Source organism: Ranitomeya variabilis, chromosome 8, assembly GCF_051348905.1.
Source record: "Ranitomeya variabilis isolate aRanVar5 chromosome 8, aRanVar5.hap1, whole genome shotgun sequence".
Taxonomy (NCBI): Eukaryota; Metazoa; Chordata; class Amphibia; order Anura; family Dendrobatidae; genus Ranitomeya; species Ranitomeya variabilis.
The window spans coordinates 205,380,172-205,397,127 of record NC_135239.1 but is presented as its reverse complement, the minus strand read 5'-3'; the positions used below and the strand labels follow the sequence as shown (position 1 = coordinate 205,397,127).

General features: G+C 40.9%; 1 protein-coding gene across 1 annotated transcript in view; it reads left to right on the top strand.

Moving 5' to 3' along the window:
* The window catches only part of NDUFAF3 (NADH:ubiquinone oxidoreductase complex assembly factor 3), a 67,105-nt gene that overhangs the window by 9,866 nt on the left and 40,283 nt on the right, over nt 1-16,956 (top strand). The window lies entirely within an intron of this gene.

Here is a 16,956-nt window from a genome sequence, read left to right as displayed (position 1 = left end):
TCCCATCCCCCATCATCCCCCTGAAGCTATTTAGGAAAATGATGGATATATTTTACTTTGCAGATTAAAGTCACAACCGAAATTTAGTTCCCATAATTATATTTGTTTGCTCATAGCGTCTGCTGGTTCCTCATGTGATGCAGGTAAAGGGTAAATATATTTATTTAACTGGGAGCAATTGAGAGAAAAGTCACTTGTTAGAAGTTTCCAAACCCCTTCATTATCCATGCGTTATTTACCGATCTATCTGCAGATTATAACTTAACAATAATGAAGCCAAGGTCACATGTGTAAATTACTGCACTCATCAGATGCAGCATGTAAAACAAGGGTGAGCTAGGATCCCTCAGCCTCACCGGGTGGCAGTGCGCTGCGCGTTTTGGAAAAGTGTTCTAATTCCAGCCACAGCTCTTCTCTGGAGAATTCAATGTAACAAATGAGACCCTATGTTTTTACCTGCTAATTGTTAGCCATAATACATAAAGATACAAAATTACACTGTGTGTTGATGAGTTCTAGGTATCCTTCTCCAGGGGGCGCCTAAAGTCTTGGGACCACATCATTCCTAACAGAACCAACTTTGGACTGATGCTGTGAAGAGACACAAAGCCAGTATTCTTGGAAAGATTTGTACTGTGCCTTTTCTATACCTGTGCTGCCATCTTTTATTTTTAGCTATGATAATTTGAATATTCTATTTCCTAATTGTCATAACCACATCAATAAAATAAACTCAGTGTGATAGTATGAAATATCTTTATTTCCAAAATCTGCTACAAACACAAAAAAATGTATCAATAATTTGGCTACATTATGCAATTTATTTATTTTTTTGCCAAAAATTAAAGCAAAAGAATAGTGCCATTTGCTGGCTGAGATTGCATGAAAAAAAAAAAAAACCCATCAGAGCCATGATAATCGTGCGGGTTGTTGATGCCTTCCCTGGATGCAGCGCACAGCCAAGAGGTGATCTGAGAATTTATCATCACGCCAGACCAACTTCTGACTGTCTACAGCAACAGGACTCTGATTTTCAGAAACAGATACATAACTACTACTGTATATCTATACATGAAAATGTTATACTCACGTGTGAAGCATCAGCAGAAAAAAATGTAAAATAGTCCAGAAGAGATGGTTATTACATTGACCCAAAACCAGTCATGTCCTACTCCTATTCCTGTACATAAGGGGCTGTATTATAGTAGTTATATTCTTGTACATAGGAGCAGTATTATAGTAGTTATATTCTTGTACATAGGAGCAGTATTATAGTAGTTATATTCTTGTACATAGGAGCAGTATTATAGTAGTTATATTCTTGTACATAGGAGCAGTATTATAGTAGTTATATTCTTGTACATAGGGGCAGTATTATAGTAGTTATATTCTTGTACATAGGAGCAGTATTATAGTAGTTATATTCTTGTACATAGGGGCAGTATTATAGTAGTTATATTCTTGTACATAGGGGCAGTATTATAGTAGTTATATTCTTGTACATAGGGGCAGTATTATAGTAGTTATATTCTTGTACATAGGGGCAGTATTATAGTAGTTATATTCTTGTACATAGGAGCAGTATTATAGTAGTTATAATCTTGTACATAGGGGCAGTATTATAGTAGTTATATTCTTGTACATAGGGGCAGTATTATAGTAGTTATATTCTTGTACATAGGGGCAGTATTATAGTAGTTATATTCTTGTACATAGGGGCAGTATTATAGTAGTTATATTCTTGTACATAGGGGCAGTATTATAGTAGTTATATTCTTGTACATAGGGGCAGTATTATAGTAGTTATATTCTTGTACATAGGGGCAGTATTATAGTAGTTATATTCTTGTACATAGGAGCAGTATTATAGTAGTTATATTCTTGTACATAGGGGCAGTATTATAGTAGTTATATTCTTGTACATAGAGGCAGTATTATAGTAGTTATATTCTTGTACATAGGGGGCAGTATTATAGTAGTTATATTCTTGTACATAGGGGCAGTATTATAGTGGTTATATTCTTGTACAGAGGAACAGTATTATAGTAGTTATATTTTTGTCCATTGAGTGCAGTATTTAAGCAGTTATATTCTTTTACATAGGGGGCAGTATTATAGTAGTTATATTCTTGTACATAGGGGGCAGTATTCTAGTAGTTATATTCTTGTACATAGGGGGCAGTATTATAGTAGTTATATTCTTGTACATGGGGGCAGTATTATAGTAGTTATATTCTTGTACATGGGGCAGTATTATAGTAGTTATATTGTGCATGGGGCAGTATTATAGTAGTTATATTCCTGTATATAGGGGGCTGTATTACACTTGTTATATTTTTGTCCATTGAGTGCAGTATTTAAGCAGTTATATTCTTTTACATAGCGGGTTTTAACTGTCCTTTATAAATGTGTGAAATAAATAAAATTCTGAAATTAATAAGAGAGATTATATCATATGAAGGCTGCAGTATTTTGCATAGTTTTTACACCATATTGGATTATTAAACACTCAAGCCATGGTCCCTGGAGTGGAAGAGAGCGCTTTGGAGCGACACGATATTCCCGATGGCGAGTCTGTACTTGGGCTCAACGGGAGTGATCGTGTCATTCCAGGGCAAGGTCTCTCTCAAGAGGGAGTCGAAGGTCTTCAGGGGGAGGCTGGATCATATCAGTCACACATTGGTTCTGTCTTTGAGGTTTATTATATGCGGGTACATAAAGTCACGCGAGGCCTTCAATTTGGATTCTAGAAAAAGAAAGAAAACAATCATTGTTATGGATATTTTCAGGAAAAAATGTTGGTTTTCTCTCTCTTCAGCTGGACTCCAACCAAAATGCTGCCATTTTGGTGTCTAGTATAGCAGATGACTAATTTGTTTTGGTTCAAAACAGCTGACATGTGCTAGGAAAGATGTGGGCTCAGCGCCTGAGCCCACATCAAAGGGGGAGACACGACATGCGCTGTACATGTACAGCGCATGTCATGAAGGGGTTAATGGTTGGCAAGATGTTCTATTCTTGAAATGTTGTGCCCTTTTTTTCTCCACACATACCTTTGATTATTGTGGCCAAAGAATTCTATTTTAACCTCATCAGTCCACAGAACTTGTTTCCAAAATGCATCAGGCTTGTTTAGATGTTCTTTTGCAGACTACTGATGCTGACTTTTATGGTGAGGATGCAAGAGAGGTTTTCTTCTGATGACTTTTCCATGAAGGCCATATTTGTGCAGGTGTCTCTGAACAGTAGAATAATGTATCACAACTTCAGAGTCTGCTAAATCTTTCGGAAGGTCTTTTGCAGTCAAGCAAGAGTTCTGATTTGCCTCTCCAGCAATCCTGCGAGCAGCTCTCACTGAAACTTTTCTTGGTCTTCCAGACCTTATTTTGACCTCCACAGTTCTTGGTAACTGCCATTCCTTAATTATATTTCAAACTGAGGATAGGACAACTTGATAGCTTTGTGGGCCTCCATCACCTTCGTTTTCAAAGTGCTAGGCAGCTGCTTAAAAAAAACCATGGCTGCTGCTTTTTGTCACAAGGTTGGAGGAGTGTTGTGAATTCTGCTCTTGGGCTCCCTCCGGTGGTTGTTGGTGGTAATGCAGTTGTCCCTGGGTTGCAATCCTGGGCAGGTGTCCCTGCTGATTGCAGCTCTGACTGGGGTATTTAGGTGTTCAGGATTAATTAGTCATTGCCAGTTGTCCATTGTTCTTGGAGGTTTTGCATCTCTGTCTGGTTCCTCCTGCCCTGCTGCCAAATCAGCAAAGATAAGTGTCTGGTTTTTGTTTCTGCAGCACACATGCTGTGTGCTTTACAATTCAGTGCTATTCATTGTTTTTTTCTTGTCCAGCTTAGACTGTGTTTGGATTTTTTCAGTCAAGTTGGATTCTCAGGAGATGCAGATATACATTCCATGTCTTTAGTTAGATGGTGGAATTTTTGTATTATCTGCTGTGGATATTTTTAGGGTTTTAATACTGACCGCTTAGTATTCTGTCCTATCCTTTTCTATTTAGCTAGTGTGGCCTCTTTTGCTAAATCCTGTTTTCTGCCTGCGTGTGTCTTTCCTCTAATACTCACAGTCAATATTTGTGGGGGGCTGCCTATCCTTTGGGGTTCTGCTCTGAGGCAAGATAGAATTCCCATTTCCATCTATAGGGGTATTTAGTCCTCCGGCTGTGTCGAGGTGTCTAGGATGTGTTAGGTACACCCCACGGCTACTTCTAGTTGCGGTGTCAGTTTAGGGTTTGCGGTCAGTACAGGTTCCACCTTCTCCTGAGAAAGTCTCATGCGGCTCCAAGGTCACCGGATCATAACAGAGGAGGCTGGGTTTTTATAAAGCTGGGAAATTTACATCACCTCGCCTTTCATAACGATGATGGTGAACAAGATATAATCCTAACAGGCTAATTAAGATCTGAAACCTTGGTCAAAGTTATCTGAATATACAAATCTCCAAGGGTAACCAAACTTTTGCATTGGCCCATTTTCTTTTTATAATTTTTAGAATTAAAAAAAAGCCAAATTTTTTTTTTTTGCCTTAAATTCTGAGGAAATGTGTCATCTTTACCTTTAGCCCTTTTAGAGTCATTTAATCTTCAACTTGCGTAACTGTTCACAATAACAGTAATTTTGACCAGGGTTCCCATCTTTTAAATACCACTGTATATGGAGGACTATGGGAAGTGCATTATACTTCTGCTATAGGGCCCCATGATGTTTATGTACGCTCCTGGTGAGTATAATGATTTATTATTTTCTATACATTAAAGAACGGGGACATATACCAGGATGGGGCGAGGATAAGGGACGTGTATCCCAGGATGGAGGATATATAAATATTTCACGATGGGGGCTCTGGTTATAGCTGATACAGAGTGTTACATAGTACAGAGGATCATGTATAAATAACCTATGCAAGCATCTTAAAGAGCACTGGCAAAAACATAGGTCACCCATACTATCCCCTTGCTTACCTAGCCTACTTGAGTTCTTTGTTTAATTTTGGTAATATATATTGTCTTTTTTAGCTTGCAGAGATTACTGTTACTGACAGCACTGTATTAATAATCTCCTAGAATCTTATTAAAAATCTGTAAAATATTCCCCCAACCATCACATACCATTTATAGCACTATTATGTGTAAGAATAGTCTTTGGGACTTGCACCCTATGGACCCAGTATTGTTCTGTACCTTCCCATGGCAGACGTTTCGCAGGCAGTCCTTTTCGGCTCTTCTGTGCAGAACTTTTTCCGTTCTTCGTCCTTGCACAGTGACGAGGGCTCTTCTGTGCCACATTCTTAGTTGATCATTAAAACATAAGAGCTAGAGAAGTTCTGGACGGTGCGTTATTTCAAGATCATTTTGCAAGACTGAAATCGTGCCTCGTTCGCTGGCTGGAAGACATTTTTTTTTGGGGGGGGAAACTACAGATTTGATGAACTTGCAGGAGATCAGCTAACGGATCCCAACTGCAGCTGAACTGTTCACCACAGCTGCTTTTGGGATTCCGTTGTTCAATCTCTCGCTTCTTTTAGGGATTTGAAATACAAGAGAAAGTCCAGAGGGTCCTGAAAAATAGAACAGAAAGTCAGGAAGTTTGTTCCCAGAGATCAGTCAAGAGTGCTCCAATATAATGCAATGTACTCATTACGGTATCTACAGATATACCGAGGAACATGGTCAGTATATCTATTACATGTATGTTCCAAAATTATAAAGACATGGCTACCTTCTTCTAAAAACAACACCACACTTTATTATTAGTTTTCTCCATCATTAAAGCTCAATTTTCTTTTGATAAATTATAGTAGTTATATTTTTGTACATAGGGGCAGTATTATAGTAGTTATATTCTTGTACATAGGAGCAGTATTATAGTAGTTATATTCTTGTATATAGGAGCAGTATTATAGTAGTTATATTCTTGTACATAGGAGCAGTATTATAGTAGTTATATTCTTGTACATAGGAGCAGTATTATAGTAGTTATATTCTTGTACATTGGAGCAGTATTATAGTAGTTATATTCTTGTACATAGGGGCAGTATTATAGTAGTTATATTCTTGTACATAGGAGCAGTATTATAGTAGTTATATTCTTGTACATAGGAGCAGTATTATAGTAGTTATATTCTTGTACATTGGAGCAGTATTATAGTAGTTATATTCTTGTACATAGGGGCAGTATTATAGTAGTTATATTCTTGTACATAGGAGCAGTATTATAGTAGTTATATTCTTGTACATAGGGGGCAGTATTATAGTAGTTATATTCTTGTACATAGGAGCAGTATTATAGAAGTTATATTCTTGTACATAGGGGCAGTATTATAGTAGTTATATTCTTGTACATAGGGGCAGTATTATAGTAGTTATATTCTTGTACATAGGGGCAGTATTATAGTAGTTATATTCTTGTACATAGAGGGCAGTATTATAGTAGTTATATTCTTGTATATAGAGGGCAGTATTATAGCAGTTATATTCTTGTACATAGGGGACAGTATTATAGTAGTTATATTCTTGTACATAGGGGCAGTATTATAGTAGTTATATTCTTGTACATAGGAGCAGTATTATAGTAGTTTTATTCTCGTACATAGGAGCAGTATTATAGTAGTTATATTCTCGTACATAGGAGCAGTATTATAGTAGTTATATTCTTGTACATAGGGGCAGTATTATAGTAGTTATATTCTTGTACATAGGGGGCAGTATTATAGTAGTTATATTCTTGTACATAGGGGCAGTATTATAGTAGTTATATTCTTGTATATAGAGGGCAGTATTATAGCAATTATATACAGTACAGACCAAAAGTTTGGACACACCTTCTCATTTAAAGGGAACCTGTCACCCCGTTTTTTCCGTATGAGATAAAAATACTGTTAAATAGGGCCTGAGCTGTGCATTACAATAGTGTATTTTGTGGACCCCGATTCCCCACCTATGCTGCCGAAATACGTTACCAAAGTAGCCGTTTTCGCCTGTCAATCAGGCTGGTCTGGTCTGATGGGCGTGGTGTCTTCCCCCAGATCTTGCTTATTTTTCCATTGGTGGCGTAGTGGTTTGCGCATGCCCAAGTCCAGAATCCACTGCACAGGGGAGGGAAAAGAGCGCGATCTGCGCTATTCCCCTGGTGATCGTGGGGGCGGCCATCTTCCTGTGGCTGTGCGTGCGCAGATGGAGCGCTCTGCTGCCCGGGGCTTCTGGAAAATGGCCGCGGGATGCCGCGCGTGCGCAGATGGAGATCACGGCGGCCATTTTCCTGAAGCAGAGATGCTTTAAAGATTTTTCTGTATTTTCATGACTATGAAAATTGTACATACACACTGAAGGCATCAAAACTATGAATTAACACGTGGAATTATATACTTAACAAAAAAGTGTGAAACAACTGAACTTATGTCTTATATTCTAGGTTCTTCAAAGTAGCCACCTTTTGCTTTGATGACTGCTTTGCACACTCTTGGCATTCTCTTGATGAGCTTCAAGAGGTAGTCACCGGGAATGGTCTTCCAACAATCTTGAAGGAGTTCCCAGAGATGCTTAGCACTTGTTGGCCCTTTTGCCTTCACTCTGCGGTCCAGCTCACCCCAAACCATCTCGATTGGGTTCAGGTCTGGTGACTGTAGAGGCCAGGTCATCTGCGTAGCACCCCATCACTCTTCTTCTTGGTCAAATAGCCTTACACAGCCTGGAGGTGTGTTTGGGGGTCATTGTCCTGTTGAAAAATAAATGATGGTCCAACTAAACGCAAACCGGATGGAATAGCATGCCGCTGCTGTGGTAGCCATGCTGGTTCACTATGCCTTCAATTTTGAAGACATCGCCAACAGTGTCACCAGCAAAGCCCCCCCCCCACCATCACACCTCCTCCTCCGTGCTTCACGGTGGGAACCAGGCATGTAGAGTCCATCCGTTCACCTTTTCTGCGTCGCACAGACACGGTGGTTGGAACCAAAGATCTCAAATTTGGGCTCATCAGACCAAAGCACAGATTTCCACTGGTCTAATGTCCATTCCTTGTGTTCTTTAGCCCAAACAAGTCTCTTCTGCTTGTTGCCTGTCCTTAGCAGTGGTTTCCTAGCAGCTATTTTACCATGAAGGCCTGCTGCACAAAGTCTCCTCTTAACAGTTGTTGTAGAGATGTGTCTGCTGCTAGAACTCTGTGTGGCATTGACCTGGTCTCTAATCTGAGCTGCTGTTAACCTGCGATTTCTGAGGCTGGTGACTCGGATAAACTTATCCTCAGAAGCAGAGGTGACTCTTGGTCTTTCTTTCCTGGGGCGGTCCTCATGTGAGCCAGTTTCTTTGTAGCGCTTGATGGTTTTTGCCACTGCACTTGGGCTTCACTTTCAAAGTTTTCCCAATTTTTCGGACTGACTGACCTTAATTTCTTAAAGTAATGATGGCCACTCATTATTATTTTCTTAGCTGCTTTTTTCTTGCCATAATACAAATTCTAACAGTCTATTCAGTAGGACTATCAGCTGTGTATCCACCAGACTTCTGCACAACACAACTGATGGTCCCAACACCATTTATAAGGCAAGAAAGATATCCCACCTATTAAACCTGACAGGGCACACCTGTGAAGTGAAGACCATTCCTGGTGACTACCTCTTGTAGCTCATCAAGAGAATGCCAAGAGTGTGCAAAGCAGTCATCAGAGCAAAAGGTGGCTACTTTGAAGAACCTAGAATATAAGACATATTTTCAGTTTTTTGTGAAGTATGGTATATAATTCCACATGTGTTAATTCATAGTTTTGATGCCTTCAGTGTAGATTTACAATTTTCATAGTCATGAAAATACAGAAACATTTTTAAATGAGAAGGTGTGTCCAAACTTTTGGTCTGTACTGTATATCATGTAGTTATATAGACGTGGAGTTGTTGTGACAGTGAGATTTCATCTTTAACTTCTTTGTTAGTGGGGAATTAAAATGTAATTACCGTAATGTAATTAGCTGTAATATACTTTTGTGTGTGGATTTCCATGTGTACGGTTCATGAAAAGTGTCGTGTAGAGGCGTGAAGCAGTTGGCTATGGAGACAAATCAAAGCTCAGCTCTTATCTGCCAGAAGGGAAGTGAGAATGATCTGATTAGTTGCTATAGACGACAGCTCCACATTGTAAAAGAAATGGCAGGAAAACTTCCCAGACCATAAGTGAATATTGTGCACATCCCCCCGCTAATTGCCTCTCAGAGGCGGCAGCTGTTCATGGTGGCGCTAAGGCCATTGGGGAACAATAGGGTTAATATTAGTGGTTGAGCGACCGCCATACTCTTCTTGGATCCTTATTTCTTAGAGCTTCTAATGGGTTCAGTGAAGTGGTTAATAATGCAGAACAAAACCGTCATAAAAGGGGGAAATCGGACACCATCAGCTGGTATAATGAGGGAGGTAATGTGCCCCGTCCCACGTTCTCAGCTTTGTTCCTCACCTGTGGGGTGAAATTACATACAGCAGGACATAACCGGTCCCCCTATAAGCTCAGTAGTCCTCTTCGGTCCTGTTCATTAAAGATTGTGTCCTGCACTTTCTGAGTTACATCCAGTCACCATCAGACCTCCCTCCGTTGGTATCACCAAGCTTTTCTAAAATCCAGAATGGCAAATCTGCCCAATATTGTCCCATATTACTGCATTGGTTATTTAGGACCATAGAAAAGATGGGGGCCACTTAGCCTTAGGCCTCATTGCGTCCGCAGAAAATGTTCACTTGAGGTTTTCATGTTCAGGCCTAATATCAGACTCCTGCTTCCTGTTGGACACATGGATATTTGCCGCATTAGTCAGTAGTATTTGTTTGCATAGAAGCTTTTCCTTAGAATCCTTAAATCTGGGCAAAGGTCATTGTGCAGGGAGGGGGAGGAGGTGAGCTGTGACCATCACTATTGTGAATGGTGGATCCTGTGTTTTCTGATATAAATATATGGGTATATATATATATATATATATATATATATATATATATATATATATATATATATATATATATATATATATATATATATATACTGTATATATATATAAAACTATATATCTCTACTATCAAATTATATATTATATATGGTCTGTGATGATAATGAGACTGCTGAAAAGTCATCTCTACAGAACTGGAAGTATGAGTCTAGTATATTTCACCAGACCAGTGTGAAATTGGCAAGATTCCGTTTTCTGTTACATAGTGCTATGGAAAAATGGAAATATAGATAATCAAGAAGTAAGAAAAAGTAATTTAAAATAAAAATGTGATTTAAGCAAAAAGTAATTCTGTGTTGACACATTTACCTTAACGGGAAAATTTGTTGAACAGTTCACAGAGCTACTAATCCATAACTGCAGATACTCTACTGTATATAGTATAATTATAACAAAGCACCCATAGTAAATAGGATTCAAGCAGGTGACATATTCTGTTCATGCCTTTTTTTTTCCCCTAAAAAATACTTTCTTATAAATAAGCTCTTTTCATGCTAATTATATCAGTTAGTTTGACGTTGTAGAAATGACTGTATTTTGTAATATTTGTGACTCACCGGGTAGGTTGAGCAAGATGGTTTTGCCCAAGCACGTGCAGGAAAAAGAAACAGCAACAACTAAAGTTCAGAGATTTGGATAAAGTTCACTAAAAATTATTTCTATTCCTGTTATGGACCCAGCAGTCAGACATTGCAGTTCTCTGTGCCTGTTGCCACCACTAGAGGGCGCACACAATCTTCTATAAATGCAGTGAGCAGTTCTCTGTGCCTGTTGCCACCACTAGAGGGCGCACACAATCTTCTATAAATGCAGTGAGCAGTTCTCTGTGCCTGTTGCCACCACTAGAGGGCGCACACAGTGTTCTATAAATGCAGTGAGCAGTTCTCTGTGCCTGTTGCCACCACTAGAGGGCGCACACACTGTTCTATAAATGCAGTGAGGAGTTCTCTGTGCCTGTTGCCACCACTAGAGGGCGCACACAATGTTCTATAAATGCAGTGAGCAGTTCTCTGTGCCTGTTGCCACCACTAGAGGGCGCACACACTGTTCTATAAATGCAGTGAGCAGTTCTCTGTGCCTGTTGCCACCACTAGAGGGCGCACACAATGTTCTATAAATGCAGTGAGCAGTTCTCTGTGCCTGTTGCCACCACTAGAGGGCGCACACAATGTTCTATAAATGCAGTGAGCCCCTATAGCCTGAACTTCTAATGTCTTCGCTCTTATTCCTCACAGATCAGCGGCGTCTGTGGTATCTGGAGGCCGATTATCTTTTTATTCTATTAAAATTAAATCTACATTCGACGCAGATTGTTCAGCCAACATTACTTTTATTGCTTGAAGGAACGTTACAGCTGTGGTTGTCATTAGATGGAGTCGCCCTTTAAATCCGTCACTTGCCATAAAGATGTACACTGGTGTAAATTCTGATTCAGCATTGTTTTTTTTTTTTGTTCCTGAGGTATGGCCCCCTCTTCTCTGCAAATTAATCTAGTATTATTATCCAAGTGGGCGTGGCCTTATCTGTGGGAGTTTTATTCAGAAACACACCCAGTTGGCTAAAAATAAAAAGACTAGATTTGCTAACTGGAAAGAGGGGGTCAAATCTCAGGAACAAGAAAAAAAAAACAAACATTGCTGGATTCTGGAGAACAGCGGCGTTTACACCAGGTGAAAAATGCACATATTTCTGGCAAGTGACAGGTCCCCTTTAAATGCCTAAATATTGCTTTGCCTTTGGTCTCTTTGCCTCCTTCTAGGCTGGTGAGTGATCCCTTTATCTGGGTATAATATCATATGAGGAACCTGCATCCACGTATCTGCACAGTTCTATATGAGATTGATTTACAGTATGTGTATATGACACTTTGTGGAAAAATGGAGAAACACCCCAACTTCCTTTTTCCCAGCATACAATTACTAGTCACTTACCGTATAGACAAGTCTACAGGTATCTGGACACTTCAAATACTAAAATAGGGGAAAAGTGGTGAGCGCGGGGGTTGGCCGTCAGACGTGGATGTCGCAGGTTAGACATACAAGCTTTGTGGTTTACTCCATCAAGCCTGTATATATGGCAGTATTATTACGTTTGGGTGTACAGCTTTGTTTTCATCTGTAAACGGTAGTATTATCTGGACACTAGATGACGGTTTTATGTGATTATCGCATGGGACACAATGAGCTCGATGGCTGTACCACTGTATGGCAGGATTATAAGTTCACAGCACTTTGGTTAGAAATGATGGTTCATTTTGTGTGCACTGTATGGCAGTATTATTTGGGAAACCTAATGGGTATAACGGTGTTATATAATATTTTTTTACTCCCGTCCCATATTGAGTCACTAAGGGGCCTTCTCAGCCCTGTGTGAGGCGGAGGTGCGAGTTCTGCAGTTTATCGCTCATCCACATCACATAGCTGGAGGCTTGTGTTCTGTAGACAACATCCCGGGGTCTATATGGAGGAGACATGTGAGCAGGACAAGATGGCGTATGTAAACGGCACAACGATGAGTACTGCAAATAAACCGAGCTGTTGTCACCCAGTGCCCAAACCACAGATTCACTTCAGTGTCGCCGCATCCCCTGGATTGTTGACCTGATTCACTTATCAGTCCGGCAGATTCATGTATTATCTATTAGATATGATAGTCATTAAATGTCCCATTGTAATGTCGAGAAGGAGAAGACACAATGGCCTCGATGTTCACCCTTGGGATCGATGCCTTTTTCAAACCTCTTCACCGCGACAAATTCTTTCAGAATTCTTGAGATGAAAGTTTAACTAAGACGTACTGAAGTGTTCAACCAGAACGTTTCATTAACCCTCCCGTGTTCAGCGGAGGCAAATCATGTCATTAAAATCGCTCTGCACTCCAATTATGGTCCTTTTTCCATAGAGGAAATAACAGGATTTGAGAAAATTTGCATTGCAGTTATATGTCAATATAAATGATTAAAATATAGCTGATTTTTAAGGAACTGTTCCACACCTGCGCAAGGCTTACATCTGCTGTTCTAAGTGAGATGACTGAGGATAAGTTGCAGTACCGCACACAACCTGTTACCTGGGGTGTCACTGTTTTTAGCAATCATGGACTATCCCTTTAAATTCAACAAAAATCTAAGACAAAGACTAACTGCTCTGGAATGAATATTGACCAGTATCTATGAGACCTCTGTGTCCTAAGCTCACTGACAATTTAGTCATTTTTGCTGCTCATAACAATGGACTTTTGTTGTAAAAAAAAGAAACAAAACAATTTGATAGATACAATGCATAGAAAAATAAAGCAGCACTTAAAAAAAAAAAAATGAGGGTGCAAAGCCTCCCTCTGACACATACCAAACCATCCAGATAAAAAAGCAAAACTGTAGACCGTACACCAAAAAAGTTTGTAGATAGATGATGCACCGCTGAGAATGATGATATTTTATGCTGCATGAAAGATGATTTCACCCAGTGAACAAGCGTTTCACTCGTCCATTGTGTGATCAGCCGCCTGTTTACACGTCAAGAGAATCCTGAAACGAGCGTTTTTACCAGCACTCACTCACAATTATCTTTAGTGTAAATGCCCCTTATGACTGGTTTTAATTAGTACTGGATCCTACTGGCCCTTTAAATTTGTTCTTCTTGGCTCAAGAGAGGTTTATATGATAAAAAGGTTAAGGTCTCGTGAAAGAAAGGTCGCCTTGTTGTGGCTGGTGGACACACGAGTTGGCCAGTTTGTGAGTTAAGTACATTAATTTTATAGATATTCTATATAGCAGTAATGCAGTTTGTATATCATGAGAGATAGATATTAGTGATGAGCATGCTTGTGTGCTAGCCGAGTGTCTTTGGCGACCTTGAAAAATATGTTCAAGTCCCCGCACCTAACAAACAGGTAACCCATGCATGTGGTGCAGCTGTCGAACAGCCGGGTGACAGGCAGGAGCGGGTATCCAACATATTTGTCAAGCTCACCGAAGACACTCGAATAACACCTCACTATTCATAGATATGAGTTACAGGCATAATACATGGGCTGATATATAATCCTTGGAACAATTGCTCCCCGTTATGGCTCCGTATAAAGGTGTCCAGAGATACAATAATAAATCATATTTCATTACTGACGGGTAGAACGTTCTCTAGTGTAAACTAAACAGGAGATTTGCTGCCAACAATAGTGGAAAATATATGGAATTAACAATTTTTGAAGTGATTATTTGTTCCCAAACCTCCCGATGCAAATTTGTAGTAAATGAAGACAGATCAACAAATGTGCTCAATAAGGGAAATTTATCTATCTATCTATTCGCTATCGATTATTTATCATCTATCAATCTATTATCTATCTATAATCTATCTATTATGTATCTATTATTTATCATCTATCTATTATCTATCTATCTATTCTATCATCTATCTATCTATTATCTATTCTATCATCTATCTATCTATCTCCTATCTAAGGAGGGGGAGCACTCCATTAACAATGGTGTCTTTCCTATTATTGGAGTTCTGCCTCTGTCTTTTGGTTATACTGTATCTGGAAGTTAGCAGCGTTCATTTTGCAGCCACTACCGGAGTCTGTGCTGCATTTAGTTTTCCGGACAGATTGATAGTTAGATCTGATATTGATACATGGCTACATAGATACATAGGGGAGAGATGACAGCTTTGTAGATTCTGTGGTCGGTATATCGATGATGTGTTTCTTTGTGATTTCCATTCAGAACAGTTCGTTAGTAAGTTCCCTTTTCGTCTGTCAGTATTTTCAGTTTCCCTCCTGGTAATACAGGCCTGCCCTCAGCAGTAGTTTTGAGAAGTACCGGGCATGAAGCTTTGTTCCCCTGCCACACCCCTGTAACTAGCCTGCTTCCTTCTGCCCGCACATGGCACTGCCAGCCATGATGATTCCTTTTTCAAACGGAATCCCGGGCACTGGATAACTTCTCAGTGAAAACACCTGGGTTATCGTTCGCTGGTGACAATGCCGTGGGATTGTCCCTGGGTTTCACCTTACATGATCTTCCCACACAAAACACAACACCTCTCTGCAATTAACCTGGCTTATGGGGGAGGAGAGGGGGCCGCAAAGACCCGGCCTTCTTCTATAGAATTCCCACAGGCTGCAGTATCCCACCCATCAGTCTGTCTATCCATCCAACCAAAGGTCCCATGGAGTAATCACCGCCACACACTATTCCTATACCCCAGCACTGTATTGTAGAACCCCTCCACAAAGGGTTAACAATGATCGGGTCTGCACCTGCCCTTTATTGCAGCTTTGGCTGGTAGATAAGACCTGTCTGTCCCACCTGTTCACCTCCTGCCCCATTGTCTGCACATCTCAGGTGCCACCTTTCTGTGCACAGGGCACTGCCAAAATATACCGCAGGAAAGGGGCCTGGCCCGGTGCCAACATATGGCATGCTGAAACTTGTGGTTCTATAATCATTGAACAGTTCTAATTATTTTGTATGTACCACAAGTTGGGCATTTATTTTGCAAGGTAAAGACCAATCCCCGCCAGACATTTCTGGGGCACTTTTGCTGCATATTTACACCCCTTGACCCCTGATATTGGAATTCACTCTATGTGCAATGTTTGCACATTGTACTCCACATTGGACTCTGACGCCAATTTATGAACCCGGCCTAAAAATGGCAAAATGCAGCAATCAATTACTAAACTGAACCGATCTGCCAATAACGGGCTGGTAAAGTCAGCGTTAGTCTGCAGCGGTTACAACGCTGCACATGGCCGGGCGTGGAAGGGTTAAATGCATTGTGCAATAAAGGAAAAACCGATAATCTCTACTCACCCGTCCGGGGCTCCGTCTGATACCTGTTGGGACGCATTGTGTCTATATATTGCCTGTCGCCCACACCCCTCCTCCCACCCCTCCTGCCCTCTACAAATTTGTCATCGTCCAATCACGCTCATGTCTACTTCCCCTTTTACTCTGTGGTGACAAAAAAAAATCACTTTTTCTTTAAAGGCAGGAAAGTTGGAATGACTTGTAGAAGTGGGTGAGGACTCTGCACACTGGCGGTATAATGGCGGAATTACAATCCCCGTGCCGTTCTCACATCAGTGATGCAGTGTATGTCACTCTCCCCAAAGAGAACTACAACCCCCAGCATGTCCTCACATCCTGGGGGGATCTGTAGTTTTGCAGCAAAGCACCGGCAGCGTGGCCTCTAAGAGTGACCATGAATGATGCTAACCAGTGTCCCTATAAGCAGTGCCAGCGAAAAGTGTCTCCGTACCAGTCAAAGTGTCCCCATAAACAGTGCCAGAAAGAGAGTGCCCACATAATCAGTGCCAGAGAGTGCCCACCTACAGAACAAGACATAAGTAGTGTCCACATAAAGAATGCCAGCTAGAGAATGCCCCTATAATCCGAGCCAGGCAGAGAGTGCCCCCATAATCAGAGCCAGCTAGAGAGTGCCCCCATAATCAGAGCCAGGCAGAGAGTGCCCCCATAATCCTAGCCAGGCAGAGAGTGCCCCCATAATCAGAGCCAGCGAGTGATGTCTTCATAAAGTGTCAGACAGAGAGTGCCCCCATAATCGGTGGCAGAAAGAGAGTGCCCTCCTATAGAACAAGACGGTGTTGTCATACATAGTGTTCACATAAAGAATGCCAGCTAGAGAGTGCCCCCAAAATCAGAGCCAGGCAGAGAGTGCCCCCATAATCAGAGCCAGCGAGTGATGTCTTCATAAAGTGTCAAACAGAGAGTGCCCCCATAATCAGAGCCAGGCAGAGAGTGCCTCCATAATCCGAGCCAGGCAGAGAGTGCCCCCATAATCCGAGCCAGGCAGAGAGTGCCCCCATAATCCGAGCCAGGCAGAGAGTGCCCCCATAATCCGAGCCAGGCAGAGAGTGCCCCCATAATCAGAGCCAGCTAGAGAGTGCCCCCATAATCAGAGCCAGGCAGAGAGTGCCCCCATAATCAGAGCCA